General features: G+C 43.7%; 2 long non-coding RNA genes across 2 annotated transcripts; one reads left to right on the top strand and one right to left on the bottom strand.

Moving 5' to 3' along the window:
- Window positions 1-3,764: 3,764 nt before the first annotated feature.
- On the bottom strand, window positions 3,765-14,816 carry LOC309347781. The gene is made up of 3 exons (XR_014159035.1): window positions 14,746-14,816; window positions 5,698-5,793; window positions 3,765-3,887 (listed from the first exon to the last, which is right to left on the bottom strand). It is a non-coding gene; the product is annotated as an uncharacterized lncRNA (long non-coding RNA).
- Window positions 14,817-14,961: 145 nt separating this feature from the next.
- On the top strand, window positions 14,962-16,736 carry LOC309348291. Its single transcript, XR_014159333.1, has 2 exons — window positions 14,962-15,085; window positions 16,523-16,736. It is a non-coding gene; the product is annotated as an uncharacterized lncRNA (long non-coding RNA).
- The last annotated feature ends 5,389 nt before the right edge of the window (window positions 16,737-22,125 follow it).

The raw sequence follows: 22,125 nt of genomic DNA, 5'->3' as shown, positions 1-22,125 counted from the left end.
GCAACATAAAGCTGGTGTAAGGGTGTGTGTGTGTGTGTGTGTGTGTGTGTGAGAGAGAGAGAGAGAGAGAGAGAGAGAGAGAGAGGTGGCTATTGAAGAGAAATATATATTTGAGAACAAGAAAGTAACTGAGGTTGCTTCACACATTATTTTCTTATCAACTGAAGCTCCATGGCAGCCTTTTTATTAGGACCACATTCACACCATACATCTAAAGCACTTTGAATGGTCATGGCTTCTCCCAAAGAATTCTGAAAGCTGCAGTTTGTTAGGGGTGCTGAGAGGAGGCATAGATCCCCTTCTCAGAGCTGCAGTTCCCAGAGTTCCCTGTGAACAGAAAAATTACTCTAGAAAATCACTGACTTGAACACCTGCACATGACACACACCCTAATGCCAGCAGAACTACATAGCCTGAACTAGCGGGGCTTTATCTCCACCACTAGCCAAGCCTCTGTCTCGACTGCCTAATGCTGGACAAGGCAGCTCAGCCTCAAGAATCTGTGGGCTGGAATATCGCTGCTGCCATGATGGAGTAAGTAACCCCTCAGTGGGGTATGAATTTGCTCAAGAGGCCCCAGGCAGTGGACTACTGTGAGGCTCCTGCTCTAAGTTCTGTTGGTGCAGACAAGAGCAAGTAGGTTTCCCTCTGTGACAGGCCTTTGCCATGAGTCTCTATGGAGCATTAGGGATCTGGGGCTGGAGCCCGTCAACATTGTGCCGCTCTTCTTGGAGCACTTCCCTTTGCCGAGCTTGAGCACTTGCTCAGCACCCAGCCTCAGCACCTAAGTACTTATTGTTCCCTCAGCCAGACCTCAATCACCATAGCTAAGCACTAGGAAGAGCCCAGGTCACCACAGCAGCAGGAGGAAGAAGAAGAGGAGAGTGACCTGTTGCCATGGCTCAGACTGGCCGTTCTCGATGTTCTCGATGTTGGATATTACTTGCTCTCCGACAGCCTTTGCATCTGAGTGATCCACCTGGGAAGGAGGAGTGTCTGAGGAGCACCACCTTGATATTTAATGGTATGGCAGCATAATAATATTGTTATAAATAAAATAAACAAACTACCTTTTGGGGGTTGCATCCCTAAGCATACACATTGGGAAGCAGAGTAGTAGTAGTGGTAGTAGTAGTAGTAGTAGTTTGGACTTGATATCCCACCTTTCACTCCCCTTAAGGAGTCTGAAAGCGGCCAACAATCTCCTTTCCCTTCCTCCCCCACAACAAACACTCTGTGAGGTGAGTGGGACTGAGTGACTTCAGAGAACTGTGACTGGCCCAAGGTCACCCAGCAGCTGCATGTGGAGGAGCGGGAAAGTGAACCCAGTTCACCAGATTACGAGTCCGTCGCTCTTAACCACTACACCATTAATCTTGGTAAGATGCTTTTGAGTAAAAATCATGAAAGGGAAGGGGCTTTTATGAAACTTGTTGAAGGTAGGTTTGTTTGGGAATCTGTCTTAATTCTTTCCTCATCTTTCAAGACTCATTCTTTCTCACACACCTTTTGGGGTAGAGAGGAGAGGGGAGGGTCAAGATATATCATTTCAATTTTTTTCTTTAAAAAATGTAGTTGTGGACCTGTGAAAAAATCAAAAGCTTCTGGAACACAGTGTATGACGAACATAAAAAAATGTTTAAGTATAACTGTCAGAGCTGCCCTAGGTCCCAGCTCACAAAGGACCAACGCCAGTTCTTGTTATATACAAAAGTCTTTATTGAAGTTCAGTTTCGGTTCCAAAGCCGCGGCGCGCAGCTCTACGTCTTGAACCCTAGACCGCTGAAGCTCCGTCTGAATCTCCTCCCCCCAGACACCAGTTTAAGACTCTAGCCTTGCTCCACCTCTTCCTTTGCTCTTTCCTCCTCTGGGTCCTCCTGTCCGCTGGGGTCTTGCCCTTTCTGGACTCTTCTGACGCTGAGTCCCCTGAGTCTTCCCCCTGCCTCCGGCGGGCTTTAGGACCTGGTTCCCAATCCGGGTTTTCTGCTGTCCCGCGCGCCTGTACATTTGAACTTGGCGCGCGCGCCCAGCCGGCCACCTTCCTTCTGACCGTTTCACTGCTCCTGTCACTGCTTCCCCCCTCGGGGGGGGGTAGTTGGACCTGACTTCCCCTCCGTTCCCTCACTCTCCGATGGAGGCATGGCCACCCCTGACTCATCCTCTCTCCCTACTGGAGAAGACGCTGGCCCTGATTCATGGGACTCTTCCCCCCGACTCCGCTCTGGTGGGGGAACTGGTCCTGATCTCCCGCTGCTGCTTTGGGAGTCCCCGCTAGCCCCTTGCTTCTGGTGTGTCCCCCCTGGGACCCCCCTTGCCCTGGCCATCGGCGCCCCCCTCTGGGAATCTTCTGAATCGCTGGAGAAGCTCATGGAATCTCTCGGGCCACTGTCATACTCCCCTACGCTGCCCTCAGATTCTTCCCCTTCGCTCTCCGTTTCCTCTCTCCCCTGTGTCTCTGCTCCTGAACCCCTGACAATAACTTTATGAAAAATACAGAAGCTTTTCTACTAGGGATAACGGACACAGAGAAGATCAGAAAATATTCCTCTATTGCACAGGAGTGGCAAGGATCCTAATTGCTAAAAACTGTGGGGGGGGGGGCTGTGCCAACAAAAAAGGAATGGCAAAATAAACTGTTAGAGTATATTGAACTGGCTAGATTAACAGAGGCAATTAGAGATCACACTAGACAAGAGTTTCAAAAAGCATGGGGGAAATGCAGAGAATACTTCACAAAACACTGCCCTAAAATACATACCTGGATTTGTTTTGATTAATGTCTGTAGGAGACTTTGTGGATATTTATGTTGTAATTAGGGGGGAAAACGTAATAATTTTTCATAAAAGAAACAGTTTATAAGAATTAAATAAGGAGGCCAGATACAGGATAAAGGAAGTCTTTAGTTTGGTTGTTTGTATTGTTGTATGTTATGCTCACTGTATGTTATGTTCACGTTTAATGAGGGTGGATTTGTGTATTGGGGGGGGTTGTGTTATGTTATAAATAAAATTCCAATAATTTTTTTAAAAAAATTAGTTGCATTTGAGTAAACCTGGTTAGATGTTATAACAATTCATTTTACACCATCAGGGGATTAAATGTCAACAGTGAAGATTTCCGGAGAGAGATTGGCTCGCTAAGCACTCTTTGAAAGGGGCTTCTGTGCCATCGATTTCATCACAGTCCTCTGAAAATCACTGCTGCATCTAGCAACCAGTCCATAGCTTAGTTTCTGCCTGAGACTGAAATGGCAGAAGAAGCAACAGTAACATTCACTGTTTTTAGCAGTCTGTCAAATCACTCCTGTCAAAGAGCTTATTTCCCTCAACCTGAAAATACCATGACTGCCCCCCCCTTCTTTTAGTTAAAGGGCAGACTTCCAGTGAATTTCATTGCACAAAGGTGACACTTCCTTTCACTTAACAGATAAGACAGGTATGGTTTTTTTAACCTAGTTATTTTCATCTTGATTTTATTTTAAGTGCAATGAATAACTCTGAGATTTCTACAGCATCCGGAGCATTGTTAGTTGACAGGTCTTAAGCACTCTGTGTTTCTGTGGAGTCCTCTGCAACTTTAAAACCTGACACAATAACTAACATATGGCACATTCCTTATTATAGGTGTCAGACTGCTGCAGAGCAGAGCTTGTGCTGCCTACTTTGAAAATGCCACCCAGTCTGAAATTCTAGTCTAGAAGCAAATTGCACTTGGCTTGTTATTAACCATGTAAATGTACATTTTCGCTAGCTGAACACCATGTCTTCTGCGTCGCCTTGTGCACATAGAAAGGTGCGTTGGAAAGTGTTGCGTTATTTGTGCCTGTCATGGCATTCCTTCTCACTTTGTCATGGGTACTTTATTCTCTGCATCTCTGAATGGTCACCTGGTTGGGAACCAGAGGAACAGAAGAATAAAGCAGTTGGTCAGTCCAAAGGTCTATCTAGTCCAACATCCTGTTTGCAGGATAGACCTCAGCTATGGTCTTGGCTATGGTGGCAGGAGTGTGTGTGACACCATTCTAAATTTCACATAATGCCCACACAGGTAAAATGCATAAATGCTCCAGGAGCTGGCCATACATCATAACAAGCAAACCCTTCCTGGGGAATTATACAGAGAAAAAGATAGATTACTCACCTCGCCACCACACACATAAGTTCAAGGGACCAGCTATTTCCCCTCATACAATTCCCTAGGAAGGGATTGCACAAAATGGCCAGTTCTTGGAACATTTTAATATATATCTATTTTTCTCATATGGTGCATTTAGAGCAGCTTGTCCCCCCCCCATCCCCCAAGAAATACATAAACAAGCAGTTCTTGGGTTGCCTCACAATCACTCTTAGTTGTTGGATTGTGTGCAGAAAGATTTAGTATTGTGGGATGTCAGATCATTAAAAAAAGGGTAAGTTAAAGGACCCCTGGACAGTTAAGTCCAATCAAAGGCGATTATGGGGTTGTGGCGCTTATCTCGCTTTTAGGCCAAGGGAGCCAGCGTTTGTCCACAGACAGTTTTCCGGGTCATGTGGCCACTGACCTTCCGATCAGCAAGCCCAAGTGTTTCAGTGGTTTAGACCACAGCACCACTCGCATCCCTATCAGTATTGTCTACTCTACACTGGCTAACAGCAGCTCTCCAGGGTTCTCTCCCAGTCCTGCCTGGAGTTGCTGGGAATTGAACCTGAGAGCTACTGCAGGCCAAAGAATTGAGCGATGCCCCTCCCCAAAGTTCATAGCTATGAGGGCCATTCCACATATCTGTATTCTGATCTGTGCACTCATATCCAGGTGAGGCGAATAAGGCGAGTCTGTTCACAAATGCAAAGTGAATGAAAGCCTCTCCCATTCCTAGCTTCAATAAGTAAATTCATAAATAGAGATCTGTGCCTCATGCCTACAACTGTTTCTTCCCCTTAAAAATATTTTATGAAGAGCTTTGTAAAAGGCTTTTTTGAAAATTCACCGTGAATTATGTATGCGTTCGCTCCCCATTATTCTCTGTTGTCGGCTTAACTTTCCTATTCCTTGTAGAAAATGGTTTTTCTCCTGCCCAGAATCTTTAGGCAAAACTGATTTGATCTTATCAAAATTCATAATGGTTATAATTAAGGTGCACATTATAGGAATAGACATTAAAACTGTGTGTGGTCGATACTTGACTTAATCTCCTCTACAGGAGTCAAAGAAAACACTAGTAAACAAATGCAGAAGTGTCACATCAGGTAAGATTATATGCTTTGTTTTTGCTTAAAGCAAGAACAATATCTACCCCCCTCCCGGTGAGTCATAATTTAGATTGAAGAAAAAGCGTAGATAAAGTATTAATAAGTGAAAAATCCTATGTAGGATTAGAGACAAATCTCTCAAGTTGTTGAAGGCCATTGCTATAGCTCCAAACGTGTTCTGAGATGCAAAATCTTTTAAACAACTCCATGGCAGAATGATAAAATATACTGCAGCCATAATGTGAATGTTAAAACATAAAGAATGTTTTAATCAGAAAATGAAAGTTAAGGGAAATGAAAGGGACAGGATGGGAGAGGAATAAAATGCATGCATAACAGTTGAAGATGGTTTACTATATTGATGGCCTGTTCCAAAAGATCAACTGCAGAACAACCAGGTATAATTTTGGGCGCTGCATAAAGAATGTTCGAGGGATTAGATCACTGCAAATTCTGAGTCAAACTGACCTGAGTGTCATCTCCCAGACAAATGTATGGATTGGAATTCAGAACTTGGCTATCTTCTGTTTTCAAACTTTCCAGATGTTCTGGTTCAATTGTCAGCTAAGAAGAAGGATAAACATGCACCTAAAATACATATTTTAAGTGAATATACATTTAGAATAGTGTAATTGGATAGAAAATGCATTTACTTTGCGGTCTTATGTTCCCTAGGAGAGTATTCCAGTGGTCATAAGATAGAGCAGACCTTCCTCTCAGTGAGCAGAGAATTTTTTTTTGTTATATTAAGTTCCCTCCCTGCCACTGTAGCCCCCAACTCTCTCTGTCTCCCTTCCAGCAGGCTGCCACGGAAGGGGCAGGTTGCTCTTGACAGAAGTCTGAAGTGATGATCATTACACCTGCTCATTACAAGGACAGCTCTGATGATTACCCAGAATTTGCACCTCAGCTGCATGCTGGAAGGTTCTTAAAGGGCCAAACCTTCCATTATGATGCCTTTCTGAATCTGCTGCTATCTCAGGAGAAGGGATTTCGGGGAGAGAATTTGCAGGTAATTGGAGAATATAAGCCTGAGAGGTCCAAGCTGCTTGTTAAGCATAATTGGTTTAATTGCTTCTGAAATGGGAATGCCTATGTGAATTGGTGAAAGGGTTTAACTGGAAGATTCCATTGAAGCTAAAGAACAGCAAGAATCTCTCTGTCTCTGAGCTTTAACTGGTTAATAATTATCTGTTGTTGTTCTCTAGCATCTAACATGTGAGTGTTTAACCTTAGACCATGTGAGAAGTATTGAATTGCTAATTCGCCATCTTAGAAGCCATCAAGCTCTTTGAGAGTGAGGATATAAATGAAGATCTCTCCATGGTTTTAAGTTTGGTAATAAGTTGCAATTCAGCAGCTTCTCTTTCCAGTCTATTTCTGAAATTCCTTTGTAATAGAACAGCTACTTTGAGATCTTGTATAGAATGTCCTGGAAGATTGAAGTGTTCTCCTACTGGTTTCTCTGTCTTGTGATTCCTGATGTCAGATTTATGTCCGTTTATTCTTTGGCGTAAGGTTTGGCCTGTTTGTCCAATATAGAGAGCTGAAGGACACTGTTGGCATTTGATGGCATACACAATGTTAGACGATGAGCAATTAAATAGTCCCGAGATGGTATGTGTGATGTTGTTGGGGCCAGTAATGGTGTTGTCCGGGTGTATGTTGGCATCTGGGTTTATTGCAGGCTCTGGTGCCAGTGTCCGTGTTAAGTCTGGTTGTAGTATTATTGTGGGTTAGGAGTTGTTTAAGATTGGGAGGCTGTCTGTAGGCAATGAAAGGTCTTCCTCCCAGAGCTTGAGAAAGAGAACTGTCATTGTCCAGGAGAGGCTGTAGATCTCTGATGATGCGTTGTACTGTTTTAACTTGGGAGCTGTATGTGATGACTAGAGGTGTTCTGTTATTTTCTTTTTTGGGTCTGTCTTGCAGCAAGTTCTCTCTGGGTATCATAAACGGACATAAATCTGACATCAGGAATCACAAGACAGAGAAACCAATAGGAGAACACTTCAATCTCCCAGGACATTCTATACAAGATCTCAAAGTAGCTGTTCTATTACAAAGGAATTTCAGAAATAGACTGGAAAGAGAAGCTGCTGAATTGCAACTTATTACCAAACTTAAAACCATGGAGAGACCTGGTCTGAACAAAGACATTGGATTCTTATCTCATTATACATGACAAAGCCATTTTTCACCTTCTCACCCCTTGCTTTTTCCTGCAAGACCTATTGCAGTCGTTAAGAGTCATCAACAGGCTCATCACAGCTATCTGCCAATCACCCATTCCCACCACCCTCCTGAGTAATACCCCTCCCCACCTTCTCACTATATAGAAGGGTCTGGTGACTTCTGTTTCAGTGTATCTGAAGAAGTGTGCATGCACACGAAAGCTCATACCAAGAACTAACTTAGTTGGTCTTGAAGGTGCTACTGGAAGGAATTTTTTTATTTTGTTTTGAATAACATCTAATCAGCCTTGGCAATGTTTTTATTCCAAAATGACTCAGCTTTTATGCTTCAAACTGTGCAATATTAATATTGGCAATGCTGCTGACTTCAGAGGCATCCATCCTCTTCCTCTTGAAAGGCTAAGAACGTAAGATGAGCCTCTTGGATCAGACCAGTTGCCCATCTAGTCCAGTATCCCATTCTCACAGTGGCCAACCAGATGCCTGTGGGAAGTCTAAGCTGGATATGATCACAAGAGCCCTCTGTCCATCTGTGACTCCCAGCAGCTGGTACCCAGAGGTAATAATGCAAAGTATCTTATTGCACAGTGGGTAGGCTTGCAAAATAAAGGATTTCTGAGACAGGCACCTGCTTTTCACGATTACCTACTTCCCAACAGGGCAATGCCTTTTACAGCATGGCTGAGAGTTGGCTTTTCATTACAGAGCTGAGGTTTCGGTAGTCCTGAGGGCACATATCTATACACTGATTGACTAGACTTCAGAATTTCTGCCGAACCCTTCCCCTCTCCAAGATTCTGTACAAAAATAATAAAGCTTCTTTGCTCCAGCACAAAACATTGCTCTGGGATTTCTCACTGTACATATAAATTGGATGGTAAATTTTAAAAGAGGTTGATACCAGCAGGGTAAGTGTTGCAGCTGAAAAAAGCACCTGGGAAATGTTTGCATGTAGGGATTGTCACCATTTCCAGAGTCATGACTGTGTTTCTTTCATCTTGCATCTGATGAAGTGGGCTGTAGTCCATAAAAGCTTATGCCATAATCAAACTGGGAGTCATAATAAAAAGGTTTGCCTTAGATTATTGACAAGTGTAGGAAGTTGCCTTATTACAAATCAGGTAATTGGTTTATCTAGCTCAGTATTATCTAGACTATAGGGATGTGGGTGGCGCTGTGGTCTAAACCACTGAGCCTAGGGCTTGCAGCAGTTCGAATCCCCGTGACAGGGTGAGCTCCCATTGCTTGGTCCCAGCTCCTGCCAACCTAGCAGTTCGAAAGCACAAAGTACAAGTAGAGAAATAGGTACCGTTCTGGCAGGAAGGTAAACGGCTTTTCCGTGCACTGCTCTGGTTCACCAGAAGCGGCTTAGTCATGCTGGCCACATGACCCGGAAGCTGTACGCCGGCTCCCTCGGCCAGTAAAGCAAGATGAGCGCCGCAACCCCAGAGTCGTCCGCGACTGGACCTAACGGTCAGGGGTCCCTTTACCTTGATTATCTAGACTGGGTACATGCATGCACACAGATCTACAATTTCTAGATACCTGAGATGACTGTTGCTGTAGAACAGCTGGTCATGGAAATGATCAGTGCTCAGGTCCCGTTAAGTATAATGGTTTGACACAAAAATGAAAAATGGCTAAAGACATATTGCAGAAAGTTTGACATGGGGTTTTTCCAGGGGGCTATATTAAAGCCAAGGAGAGCTCTTGTTCAGCTCTTGTTGAGTTAATGATTAACTAACTGATGGTTGTTTCTCTGGTAGCTAACATGTCAGTGTTGCAACTTTAGATCATGTGGGAGGTATTAGGTTACAAAATCTCCATTTGGAAGGGAATTGCTTTTGAGTCTTTTCTCCCAATATAATGGAGTGAAGACGTAAAATGAAGCTCTCCCATATTTTGTAAGATGCTGAGCCTGTGCTGGACAGCACAAGACATTGTATGGACGTTTTGGATGAATCATTTACTGTATTCTGGTTTTTAAAGAGTTCTGCCAGTAAAAGTTTGAATAGTACTTTTGTGGGTCTGGACAATGATTTATCCCCAAAGGAGTCAGTTCTTGTGCATCCAGTCACTTCAAGCTGTGCAATATTAATATCTACAACAGCTCCTGCTTGTAGACTTCCTATAGGCACCTGGCTGGCTGCTGTGAAATCAGGATACTGGACTAGGTGGGCCATTGGCCTGATTCAACAGGTTCTTTTTACATTCTTATGGCTTAATCTTAAGTGGTCCCTATGACCTACTGTGACATAGGAGCCAACTCCTAGGGGTTGCGGAGGCTTCAGCCTCCACAAGAAAATATTTGCAGGGGGCGGGCCCCCACAAAGTTCATGGGCATTCCCATTCACATGGGGTGTGTGTGCACTGTGTCATGTGATCAATTATGTGGGCAGGGGTTACCTGGGCCCCAACAATATTTTATTCAAGTTGGCACCCCTGTGCTGTGAGATGTGGCTGTTTGTCATGCATGTCCCAATTCTGAATTGACCATAGGCAACTGGTTGGCCACTGTGATAACTGAATGCTGGACTAGATGGGATGCTGGTCTGATTCAGACGTTTACACTCACTGGCAACATCTCTCCAGAGTTTCACATAACAATCTTTCCTAGCCCTACCTGGAGATGCAGGGACTGAACCTGGGAACCTCTGCATTCAAAGTAGATGCTTTGAGACTAAGCTAGAGGCCCTGAACTGCTGCAATGCTCCATTGTTTCAGTATGATGCTACATGGAGTCTAGAAGCCGAGGAAGGTAGCTGAGGATATTTGGGCACTGTGCTGATCAAAGCCACTAAAAGCATGGAGAGTATATTTCAATGTTAGCAATAATAATTCTTGTATAATAAAACTGGAATACCATCAGGTTGTGGACAAAGGGTTATGTGCATAGTTAATGAATTAACATTTCAGCCTGTAGGCTGAAAGACACAGTTTCTACCTTGTAAGCCTGAAACACCTTGGAGTCATTATTGTCCCTGTTGACATGCTTTTGTAATAGCATAATTTGCATTTTAAAGGAAAACCAAATGTTCCATATAGTCTTAAAGATGTAATTTAATTCATATCGTTTTCAGGAGGTACAAGCAATGCTTAATGGAACAATATGTGTGAGCATAAAAATAAAACGAGAGAGAGAGAGAGAGAGAGAGAGAGAGAGAGAGAGAGAGAGAGAGAACGAGAACACAAGAGTTTAGCTCTGGAGTGCTGGAAGATTCCATTATTTAGATACCTAACCTTCATGTAAAGCAAAGATTTCTCTTCACATTTTCTCTTTCCAGGTAGTTTCTTACACCAGGCCCATCTGCATTCCATCTGTATTGTTGCCACTCCACTTTCCATTTCTCATATATATATATATATGGATCCTGAACTCCCATATATAATATACAATAGGGGAGAAAGCAGAAAAACCATAGCAATCCCTCAGCAACATTGCAATATTCTTTAGAAAACAGGGTATCTTGGGCTGCATGGTTGTAACAAAGGTGCCAAATCTCTTGAAAATTGTAACCCTGTGCCATTGACTTTAAGTAGTCCACACATTACATATATTGGGGGTTATCAGGCTACAGGCTTGTCAGATCTGCTGCCAGTCAGAGCAGACAGCACTGAGCTACATGGACCAATGGTCTGACTCAGTATAAGGCACCTTGTTGTGTTCCACAGCATCTCCAGTTTCTACTGTGTGTCTGAAAGCCAGGTTTTCCTCAGTTAAAAGTCTCATTTATAAATGCTCACTGTGCAATTCACATACAAATTTGTCTCTTAATGCATCATTAAGCCCCCTCCTTGAAGTCACAGTGTTAGGAAAGCCTTTTCTAATCCTGCTGCAAATGAGGAAGCAGATTCACCTTCAAGCTCGTGCCTCTTGTAAAATCGGAAACCTAATCAGGGGTTTTGGTGATATGCGCTGCTGAAGTATTTGCAACTTTCTTTTGGAAAGCTTTGCTCACAGGCTTCTGTGGAGCAGTTAAAATATTGCACAAGACTGTAAGATATTCCTCCCATAATACTAAGCAATGCTGCTACCCCTTCCCTGCCCAGGAGATTCTCATTTATGTAAATAAACTTCTGCCGGCTTTCTAAGTATTTAGGTTTTTCTTCCACAGCCCTTATCAAAGGTTAACATGGTCTGTTACATCACAATGCTTCATAGTACTTTGGGAATTATGGTGAACTATGGTCTACTCAGATTAGACCCAATGAAAATAATGGGTATAAAGTAGTCATGTCTGCTCATTCCAACAGGTAGAATTAACACCTAAAGCAATCCAGACTCCTGTTGCATGCAAGATTCTGAATCGTACTTTTGTCACCAATCCTAAGAAATTTGGCTTGGCTTGCACCTTTTATTTTATTATTTATTAAATTTGTATACTGGCCTATACCCGCAGGTCTCAGTTCTCAAGATAGAATCGTAATCTAAAACCACAAAATACATAATCAAAATATGAATGTGAATAATTTGAATGTGAATCTAACAAATCTGCACTTCCTGAAATGACAGAGGACTGAAAATGCAGTGAAAATGCAGTTATTTGAAATTCACACTTGTCTATATTTTACAATGCAGTTTTCCAACCAAATAACATGTAAAAAAAATGCATGTTACGGGCAACATATTTAAAAATGCATGTGTAAGTAACATACACAAATGCACAATATTAGGGGAAATTGCTTGCAAAAAATGTGCATGTTAGGAGAGATGCTGTGGCGTTTGCCTGTTCTTTTGGAAATGTCTGTACAGGGGGAGAGAAAGAGTTAATAGGTAGACCAATAGAAAAACCCAGAGGCGGAGCCTACCTGTTTTTAAAAGGCTTAGCCAGAGGTTTAGACAGTTGGGAAAAAGGAGGTGGCAGACAGTTGGAAATAGATAGACAGTGCTGTTGGTTCTTGTGTGAGGGGAGGTAGAAGAGTTAGAGACAGGATAAAATAAGACTAAGAGGGTAAAGGGTAACAGCGTTTTGAATGCATTTAAAGTTTATTTGTGTTTGCAATAAACTACAATCTTCATTGTTAACTTGAGAACCCGACTGAGATTAAGTGTTTTACCAGGGAGAACATGGTTGGTGGCAGTGGATTAGTGGTGAACGGGTCAATAGTCCATGAAATGACCGGGGGCTCCATATGAACTCCACAAATGGACACTAAAATGTGTCTGCATTTCAAGAGAAGTCTCCATTGGTGTCCATGGAGACTTTCCTGAAATAGAAAGAGCAGCTGCAGATAGGAGGTTGCTTACAAGATCCGAAAGTAATGTCCTATGTCCCTCCTGTTACGTCCCATGTCCCTCATCCCTCTTCCGCTTCTTGAGATCCATTAACTGGAGATACTAACTGGAAACATTGTGAGAAAGGACATATCATTTCTGCTTTGCATGCAGAAGGTATCACATTCAATACCTGGCATTTCCTGAAACCTTGCAAAGTTGCGACCACTCAATGTAGGCGATACTGAGCTAGACAGACCAATAGTCTAACTCATTATATAAAACACTTTCCAAATGATTGAACTTGAGACCATGTGCTCTTCCAGTGAGCTATAGCTCCATCAACCATTATAAGAGTATGCAAGCAGGAAGATCAGATCTAGTGTTCTCATTGTGCTAGGCTGCCCTTCTTATTTTCCATTCTTAAAATGGAAGCATTCCTTGTTCATATTACAGACAATTAATGTAATTTCCTGTAGAAAAGCAAAAACTTGGAGACATTTGTATTTTAATGGGGGGAAAGTTGGGCTGTTTTGTAACTGGATAGTTTAAAGGTCTGGGCCAAAGTGGGCCAGGTACTGTACTCCACATTAAATAAGACCTATTAAAATAAGTACACCTGAACCAGGACTCTGGTGAGATGAGGAGTCATTTCAATATCCCTCATCAGCACTTTTCCAAAGCCGAGTCTTTGCATGAGCTAGAATATAAGCTCTTTGAGTCAGCATAATGTGTCAGTTATATGTGAGTTCCCATAAAGCTGTTCAATGAGTAAGAGAATGGGAAGGTTACATCCTTGTGACATACTTTGCAGTTGCAAGGAGGTCTAATGTCAACACGCAGAAGGAAGGGTGGCAGTGATGGATTAACCTTTTCCATTTCCCTTGTCTGAAAAGCGAAAGCATCCCCCCTCCACCAGCTTCTTCCATCGGTGCACAGATGTGTAAAATAGAAAGCTGTTTTTAGTCTTAGGCCCTTAGACCTGAACTTGATGTAGAAAGCCGAGTGGACTTTGTAGAAGTCTCTTGAAGTTCACACAGAGATAAAAGCACCTTAGAGACCAACTAAGTTTGTTCTTGGCATAAGCTTTCGTGTGCATGCACACTTCTTCAGATACACTTCTATCTGAAGAAGTGTGCATACACATGAAAGCTTATGCCAAGAACAAATATTTTTAAAATATATATATTTTTAAAATATATATTTTGACTGTGTCAGACCAACACGGCTACCTACCTGAATCTAGAGATAAAAGCAGTTCAATATCTCAGAGGCTAAAACCCGAGATGATGCAGGGCTATGGCAGGGACACTTGATCACAGTAAGTGCTATTGTAGAAAATGATTCTTATTGTGGTGAGAGAGTTGTAGTTGCATGGCCAACTCTTAGGTCAGATATAGAAGCCTGGAGTGCTACACTTGCTCACACCCTACCCACAGCCTAAGGCTCCCCAACTCTGGCATGGGAAGTGCAATGAACCTGTATTTTTCATACAGTGGGCATTTTTATATGTTATGCAGCACGCTGACAGGATGTAGGGGGTTGTATCCAAATTTTGCCCTTTGCACAACAGGTCCATTTCATAGGCTTATTAATTCCAATGGGTCTACTCTGGATGCAATCCCTGGTCATGAACTTGAAGCATTGAAATATCATGCAAATTCTTTTCTACCTACGGAACGGTGTGTTATATAACCCTAGAAATTGCTACACAACTCCATCTGTCCTGCTGAAGAAGAACATCCTACATCGGGAGGGAGAGGTAGGATTTCTCTGGAGACGCAGAATTACGGCTATCACAACATAATGTGCAAACAAGCCTAAGGTATGTTAGAGACTTCTTTGCATTTTTGAAATTACTGTGGTAATTTACCTTCATTTCCCCAGAGTGTAATTGAAGAATTCCCAGGGGTCTCCATGCTGGGAATGGTACGCCATATGTTTACCCTTAGGAGGTCATGCAAAACTCTATTCTAGCTCCTAATTGATAGAATTACTTTATCACTTTATCCCAGAGCCATTAAGAATAGTTAGAATCCATCTCAAAATGGGAAGCAGAATTATTTTCACTACATTAAGGCTAGAAAGAAGAAAATCAAGGGAAAGTACTAGAAAAACCATGAGGAAAGTTACACATTTCTCTAGGAGGCAGAGACGCCATCTTCTTAAGAGGATTGAGGGGGCGCATGTGTGATGCCATGCACTGCCACCATGACATCATGGGCACACCACTATGACATCAAGCGTGTGGTGCTGTGTGCCTCTGTGCAATGTCTTGAGGTGTGTGTGGCATTGCATGACATCCTGACATGGCACACATGATGCTGCGAGGAGCCAGGGGGCAGAGCCAAACACCCCCTGAATATTGAGGGGGCTTGGGCCCCTCAAAAATACTATGGTGGGGGCTGAAACTGCCTCAGCCCCTAGGAGTTGATGCATCTGCTAGGAGGTAAGTTTGTAGATGGGACCAAGGGTGAATACAGCCCCCAACACACTTTGAGGTTCCTCAGAATGCCAGGTCACTCTTTGGAGCAGATCCCCATAATTCCAAAAAGAAAAAGAAAAAGGAGAAGAAATGTTTTCCCATGTAATGCACAACAGTCCTTACAAGCAAAGTCCACTTCCTTCATAATCCATACTACCATTCTTTCACCACAAGCAACCATTGTAAATGAGCTTCTTCTTAACAGTGATGAACTAGTGCTGGCTTTGGTCCTGACTTAATTATAACTCTGAGCCCTGGGACTTCAGATGCAATGCTAGCAAAGGGGTGGTATTTCTTGCTGACCTTTCTATTCCCTTTTTCTTTTTGCTGGGCGTATGCTAGAGTGTGGCTTTCTGCAACATTGTAATTAATGCATCAATTATTAGGGGTTGCAAGCTGTTCCCTCCCACCTTCCCATGTTGGAAGCCTATTGCAAAACCGCTGAGGACACTTGGAGGAAAAATGGGACGATGGATGTGTGAGCGAACAGAGACTTTAATCTCAGTGGTTTGGAAAAGCAGCTGCATTTCTGAGCCTAGATTTGTTGTTGTGATTTTAAATCCTTAACCATCTCAGTAGCTGTCAAATGGAGTCATGCTTCTGGGAGGGGGGGCATGTAAATACAGATGAGTGATGAAACTCTGGTTCCAAATTTCTCATTTATTCCCCAAGTGCTTTAACAACCAATCCCTTTTCAATGGGAACTCTGGGAATTGTAGCTCTCGGGGGGAGAATAGGGTTTCCTAACAACTCTCAGCACATTTAACAAACTACAGCTATGAGAATTATTTGGGGGCAGCCATGACTGTTTAAAATGGTATCATAGTGCTTTAAATATAAATGCAGCACAGTACTCCAGCCTTGAGGCTATCAGTGCATGGACTTGACTGCCCACTCTATCCCTATCCATAAACAATCCCAGGTGGCAAACCCAACAAAACTGATAGATTTTATTGACATCCCAGCACCTCTGACAATATACAGGAAGGATTACAAGTAGCACACAGTCAATTTATAGCTTGTGTATTTCTGTAGCTATTGGCACTATCCCTATATCAAACAACTGGTTCCAAAATATAAAAAATCAGGTTTCATAAAATGTTCCTGAGGATTTTTTAAAAAAAATCAAATGCTAGTTTAAGTCTGAAACATGGAACATCATATCTGATACAGATCAAAAGCAGAATAGAAACAGATGGTTTGGAAAACGTGCATTTCCTCCTGTTAATTCAAATATTAATGTCTCCTCTTGGGAAGCTTCTGTTGATTGTGTCTGGCATCTAAAGCAAAAATTTCAAAAGGGGGGGGGAATTCATCTTCTCCCCAGAGACAGTTCCCCAACACTGTCCTTTTAGACAAAACAACCAAGTCTCTGCCATTAACATCTTAATTAATCTCCAGGCACAACTTCCTCAGCAGAGATGCATGTTGCATGAACGAGACCAAATTCACTCCAAAGACAAGCGGATTTTTGAAGAGATCTACCTAAATGGCAGGATGAGCATGGATAGACCCGCCAGTCCTTTGTTTTTTCATCAAACAGAGAACCTTTCAGCACAGCATATGGCTTATATTCTCAGGATGCTTATCCAGCATAAAAACAGCAACAGCAACACTTCAAGTGACCTTTCTGTTCATGCATCACTAGATTCCATTATTTCTCAACACAGTTTCATATAGGCACCTTCCTTTTATTTATTTATTATGAACACCTTCAATCCCCAGCTTCAAAACCATGCCCTTACCAAAACCACCAGAGAAATCCTTTAGAACCAGGCATTTAGAAAACCTGGCTTTTGATTTCTGCTCGCAGCCCAGCCCTGACACAATCTGAATAGGGATGGAGGAGAAATTTGGTCCACGTTTTTTCAGCCCAAGAACTGCTGGATCATTCAGGCCAATTGCCCATCAAGTCCAACATCCTGTTCTCACAGTGGCCAACCAGATGCCTGCAGGAAACCCATAAGCAGGAGGGCTTTCCACTCCTGCAGTTTATGCCTTTTTTTTGCCAAGGTGGCATCAGGGGAAGTAGAATGACTTGCAACTGCGTGCCAAGGCACCCATGCCCCACAGTTCCCAGCAGCGGCGTAGCGTGGGTTATCAGCACCCGGGGCAAGGCAAGTAATTTGTGCCCCCTAACCTGGGGCAAGGCAAGTAATTTGCGCCCCCTAACCCGGGGCAAGGCAAGTACAGTAATTTACTCTCCCAAGCAGCAGCAGCAAGGCTTCTCTTTCCCCCGCGCTCTCCCAGAGCTGCCTCTTTTCTTTCCTTTTTTCCCTTTCTCCAAGGCTTTTCGCTTTCTCTCCTTAATTGATTCCCCCTCCACACCGCGGCGTTTCCTGGCTGCTTCCCCCCCCCTTCCCCCCTCTCTCCTCCTCGCTCTGCTTGCCTTGCCCTGCCCTGCCTGAGGGCGCCCTGAGGAGACTCCACTCTCCTTTTTGACCAGGCGAGGTGGAAAAAAGGGGGGAAAGTCTCTTCCCGCCCCCTCGCCAGACTCCCTGCTCGGCTCGGCTCACTACCCAGGCGGCCAGTGGAGAGAGAGCCGCAATTACCATAATGTTCCTCTCCCTCCGCTTCGCCAAGCTGTCAAAGCCCGGCAGCAGCGGCCACGGCAGCAGCAGGCGCAGCCAGACCCCCGCCAGCCAGCCAGCCCGCCCGCCCGCCCGGCTTCCTCTCCTTTTTTTGCCCGCGCTCGCTCGGCTTTGCTCTCCCCCTTCTGCGACCTCCTCGCCAAGCCGAGCGAGCGCGGGCTCTCTAACCCGTGGATTTTAGTAGGGGCAGAAAGCTGCTAGTGCGAGTGCGCCCCCCGCCCAAGTTGCGCCCGGTGCGGCCGGCACCCCTGGCACCCCCCACGCTACGCCACTGGTTCCCAGGAGAACAATTAACACCCAGAAACAAAGTATTTTGGTTTATGGGTTCAAATAGGCCACAACTTTACTGGTTACAGATGTGAGCAGTTTGGCTTAGGCATTGGGGTGAAGCCAGGCTATGATTTGACTCCTGCTCATCTGCAGGGAGTCCACTTGAGGGTAAACCACCAATAGGCGGCACCCTATGACTTACATCAAATAGGGGCACCCCGAAGGGTTCCCGTAGGGGCTGTGACATGGCCCTAGCCCATGTTCAGGCATCGGACAGGATTCACACCCCAGATCCCTTTAACAAGATACTCTTACTAAGGAGGGGCAGGCAAAGGCTACAAATTCCTCTTCATCCAAATGAAGGCTTACCCAATGCCTAATTTCACAAAAGTTGTGATGATGCTACTAGGCAGGTGAAAACCAAACGGCCAGTGCCAATTTGCCAAGTGGAAAAATTCCTACCCAGCCCCAACAATGTGGCGACCAACAATTGCCCATAGCAAGGTCATATCTGAGCAAAGCATAAAAAGAGGGTCGGTGGGTTGGGTGACCTGGGGATGGGGCGAGTGAGTGGGTGTCGGCCAGCCACACTGTGGTTAAATCTCCTGTAGTCACACACACTCTGGATGCTGATTGGCTGGGGGCGTCCCACAAGGGGCAGATCTCTCAGCAATGATGATGCGGCCAGCATGATGCGGGAGAGAGGCGGCAACCTTCTACCCTTAGGTTGGTATGCTATTGGGACCCAGCTGCCTGGCCACAACGCTGCCCACTGGGAAAAGGTGAGCGGACCTAGCAGACTAGCAAATCAACTCAATGCAACACTCCCAAACTTGCTGGAGGAATGAAATGTCTTCTTATGTACACTGTATCTTTGTTTTGCACAAAATGGATGAACTGAAAAGCAATGTAAAGTGTGCATTTCTGTAAAAAGTGCATACAACATGTGGGCAAATTTAATATGGCGTTTTTGTGGATTCTTTTGAAATAATCCACAAAAAAGTAGAACAGAATGGACCCATGGTTGATCGACTGAAATGGGACAGAATAAGCTGATCAGTGCATCCCAAGCCTGCAGGAAGTGAACCAGGAGTAGAGATGGAAGGAAAAAAATCAATTCTTGATAGATTCATGCAGGGTATCTGGCAGTTCCAACCCAACTGTTCTCATCTTGCATTGACTAACTCTTGCATTGAGTGTTCTCTTATTTTTGAGCCTCCTGTGTCAGGGGTTTTTTTTAAGTCCACTAATGATGTGTAAAATTGTACACCTAAAAGTACATATATTAAACATATGCTGCATATAAAAGAGTCAAGCCCTATGAAGTACTATATTTCTGCAACATAATTTTATACATATTAAATATGCAAATGTTTTTATACCGCTATGTGCCTTTTTGTATGTATGCTGGTTACTTTAGAGCACCTGGAACGTATATACATATAATATTATACATATAAAATGTTTATAATATGTAAAAATATTTGTATTTTTAGGAGAACCAGTAAAAAAATAATATCTCGCTTCTTGTCAAGCTCAGTGAGTGAGACAGGAATGGGGGGGGGAATCAACATGGGTAAACTGAGGCCTACTTTTTTCAGAAAATTGCACCCTTAGCTAAGTCAGGAAGCAGAGACTGTGGGACAAGTCAGCAGACAAGTTTAAGAATAACCAATACAGGAACACACCAGAGATCAGAAAGAGATCCAGACTTACATTTTTGCTGAATTGGGGCCAAAACAAAACAAAACACTTGGATATGATGCTTTAAAATGTGGACTTGTGCTTAGAAGTTGCAGGGCAAAAAGTAAGTGTGGTTGAACCCCAATATCAGTTAGAACAGGAGACCATTTTATACCCCCCTTTCTGGGCTGCTGCCTGCAGGTCAATGGTTCACCACAAGGGGCACTAACACCTGCAGCATCTATCATGGAACCACAGAATTGTAGAGCTGGAAGGGACCCTGAGGGTCATCTAGTCCAACCCCCTGCAATGCACAGAGCGCAACACACAGTCCCGCATCCAACTGAAAACCATACCGGACCCTGCTTTGCTTTGTAAATGTGCTAGCTGTTTTATTGCTGCGTCTTTAATATGCCACATATTGCAATATAAGATTTATTCTGCCTGCCGACGTTTCAGCAAATGTTCAGAATGGAGGGACCCTGTTCTACTTGGTTATTCTCATTTATTCACAACACTGCCATACATTCAAAGGTTGTGGAAAAAGGCCCCCCATATCATGTTTATTGGATTTTCTCTCAAAAATGTATTCCATTATGAAAGTTGGTGGGTTGGGTGAAGGGGCAGAAACTGCAGATAACAAGGAAAAAACAGACAGTCTTCTGTAAAGGAAAAAGCACCATAGATCAATGTGTCATTTTAAACCATCAAAATATGTGATAGAAACAACAACAATTTTATGTTCCTTCTGCATCTTGCCTTTCATCTGGTTGACAGTGAAGGACTTTGTTTTAAATTACAGAATGCGGATATCAGTAAGGGATCTCAGTGAAAACTCTCTCCACTGACATTGATCTTGGAGGCAGAGTAAGAACAAATGACCTACTTTGATTCTCTTCTGTCCATTAAGACTTGAACACAAAGAGTGTTGCTTTCATATTGGTGGAAGTCACAGCAGATGGAAGAAGTGAGACTACCAAAGAAATGCTATATTAGGAGCAGATTGCTAAAATCTACAGAGAATAACTGGGCCAGGAAATGTGAAACCAATATGCTAAATTATGGATTTCTTCCAGACAAACGGAGGGCTTTTGGCACTAATATAGCTAGGTAGTGGATAAAACACCGTATAAGAGACACTGATGTTCACTCAACTCTGATATGGAATCATGCAATTTTCTCAGGGCTGTTGCTTTCTAAAATTATATCATGTCCTTCTTTGCATGATCTAATATTTGACTCTTCAAATGATGTCTGGACCACTCTCTGTTTCCAGTTTATGCCACTGGATCACCTGGAAGAGGTCTCATGGCATTCTATATTGAGCATCATGGCATTCTTGAACCAATTACAGTGAGAAAAAATGCTTCCTGTCCTCAATTTAGGAGATAGTTGAGTGAAAAAGCCGCTTGCCACCAAGACTGCAGGGAGCGCACCCACCACAGGAATTATGACCAGCTTTTGACATCTTTTGTCCTCTAGAGGCCTCACCACAGTGTGGTTTGGACCTCACCTTTGAATGGTTTGGTAACATTCAAGATGGCACGTATTATGGTTTAACCATTCAACAGCCAGGCCATTAGCAGCATCTCCGGAATCACTTGTAATTCTGCATAACACCTTTCTGATTGACTGGGCCTGCATAGAGAAGAGGCCAAGCCACACTCTGCTACCCAAAATCCAAGCACAGTGATGGGCCTCTTCTAAAGAAGAAGAAAGGTCGAACACAGGGGTGCCTGGAGTGCTCTGGTCCATGGGGTCACGAAGAGTCAGACACGACTAGATGACTAAACAACAACAACAAAAAGATAAAGAAACCATGCTTCTTATCGGAGTGAATCTAGAGCCAGATTAAGTCAAGTAATTACAGGAGTCTAGCTTGGAGTTTAAAGAGATGATATAGCAGTGGTGGGTCACCTGGTTCCCTATTAGAGTTAGGAGCTGCTTGCTAAGGACGGTGGTATGCACCTGGACTCTTGGGAGTGTCATCATTGCCGCTTGCCAGGAGGAGGTTGGAAGAGGTGAAGTGGTGTGGAGGTCAGCGCTGTGCTGGTGCACCACGGGGAACACCAGAGTGGCTCAGCCACTGCACCCACACTGCAGCAACCTTTCTCCTGCCTCGCTTCTCCTCCTGGTAAGCAGCAGTCATTCCATTGCCAGAAGGCCAAGTGCATTGATAGCCACTCCTGATCTGAGTCCCATTCTCATCGGCCCCTTCCAACATGGCCAATGGTCAGGGATAATGGGAGTCTTAGTCCCACAACATTTGGAGGCCCACAAGCTCCTCCTGACCATGTTTCCCACTTGCAATTCAGACACAATATTCTGCTGAGGATTGTGGCCCTATTTTTACTGTGTTTGTCTGTGTTTAATGGAAAAAGCCATGGGGTGGGGAGTGGATTGAGCTGTCTTAATGTCTTGCTGCAAACCTGCATTTCATTTTTTGAAAAGCTGTGTTCA

Source organism: Podarcis erhardii (genome assembly GCF_964252035.2).
Source record: "Podarcis erhardii genome assembly, chromosome: 8".
NCBI lineage: Eukaryota > Metazoa > Chordata > Lepidosauria > Squamata > Lacertidae > Podarcis > Podarcis erhardii.
The sequence above is the reverse complement of the archived record's forward strand: the minus strand, read 5'-3'. Positions and strand labels throughout refer to the sequence as shown.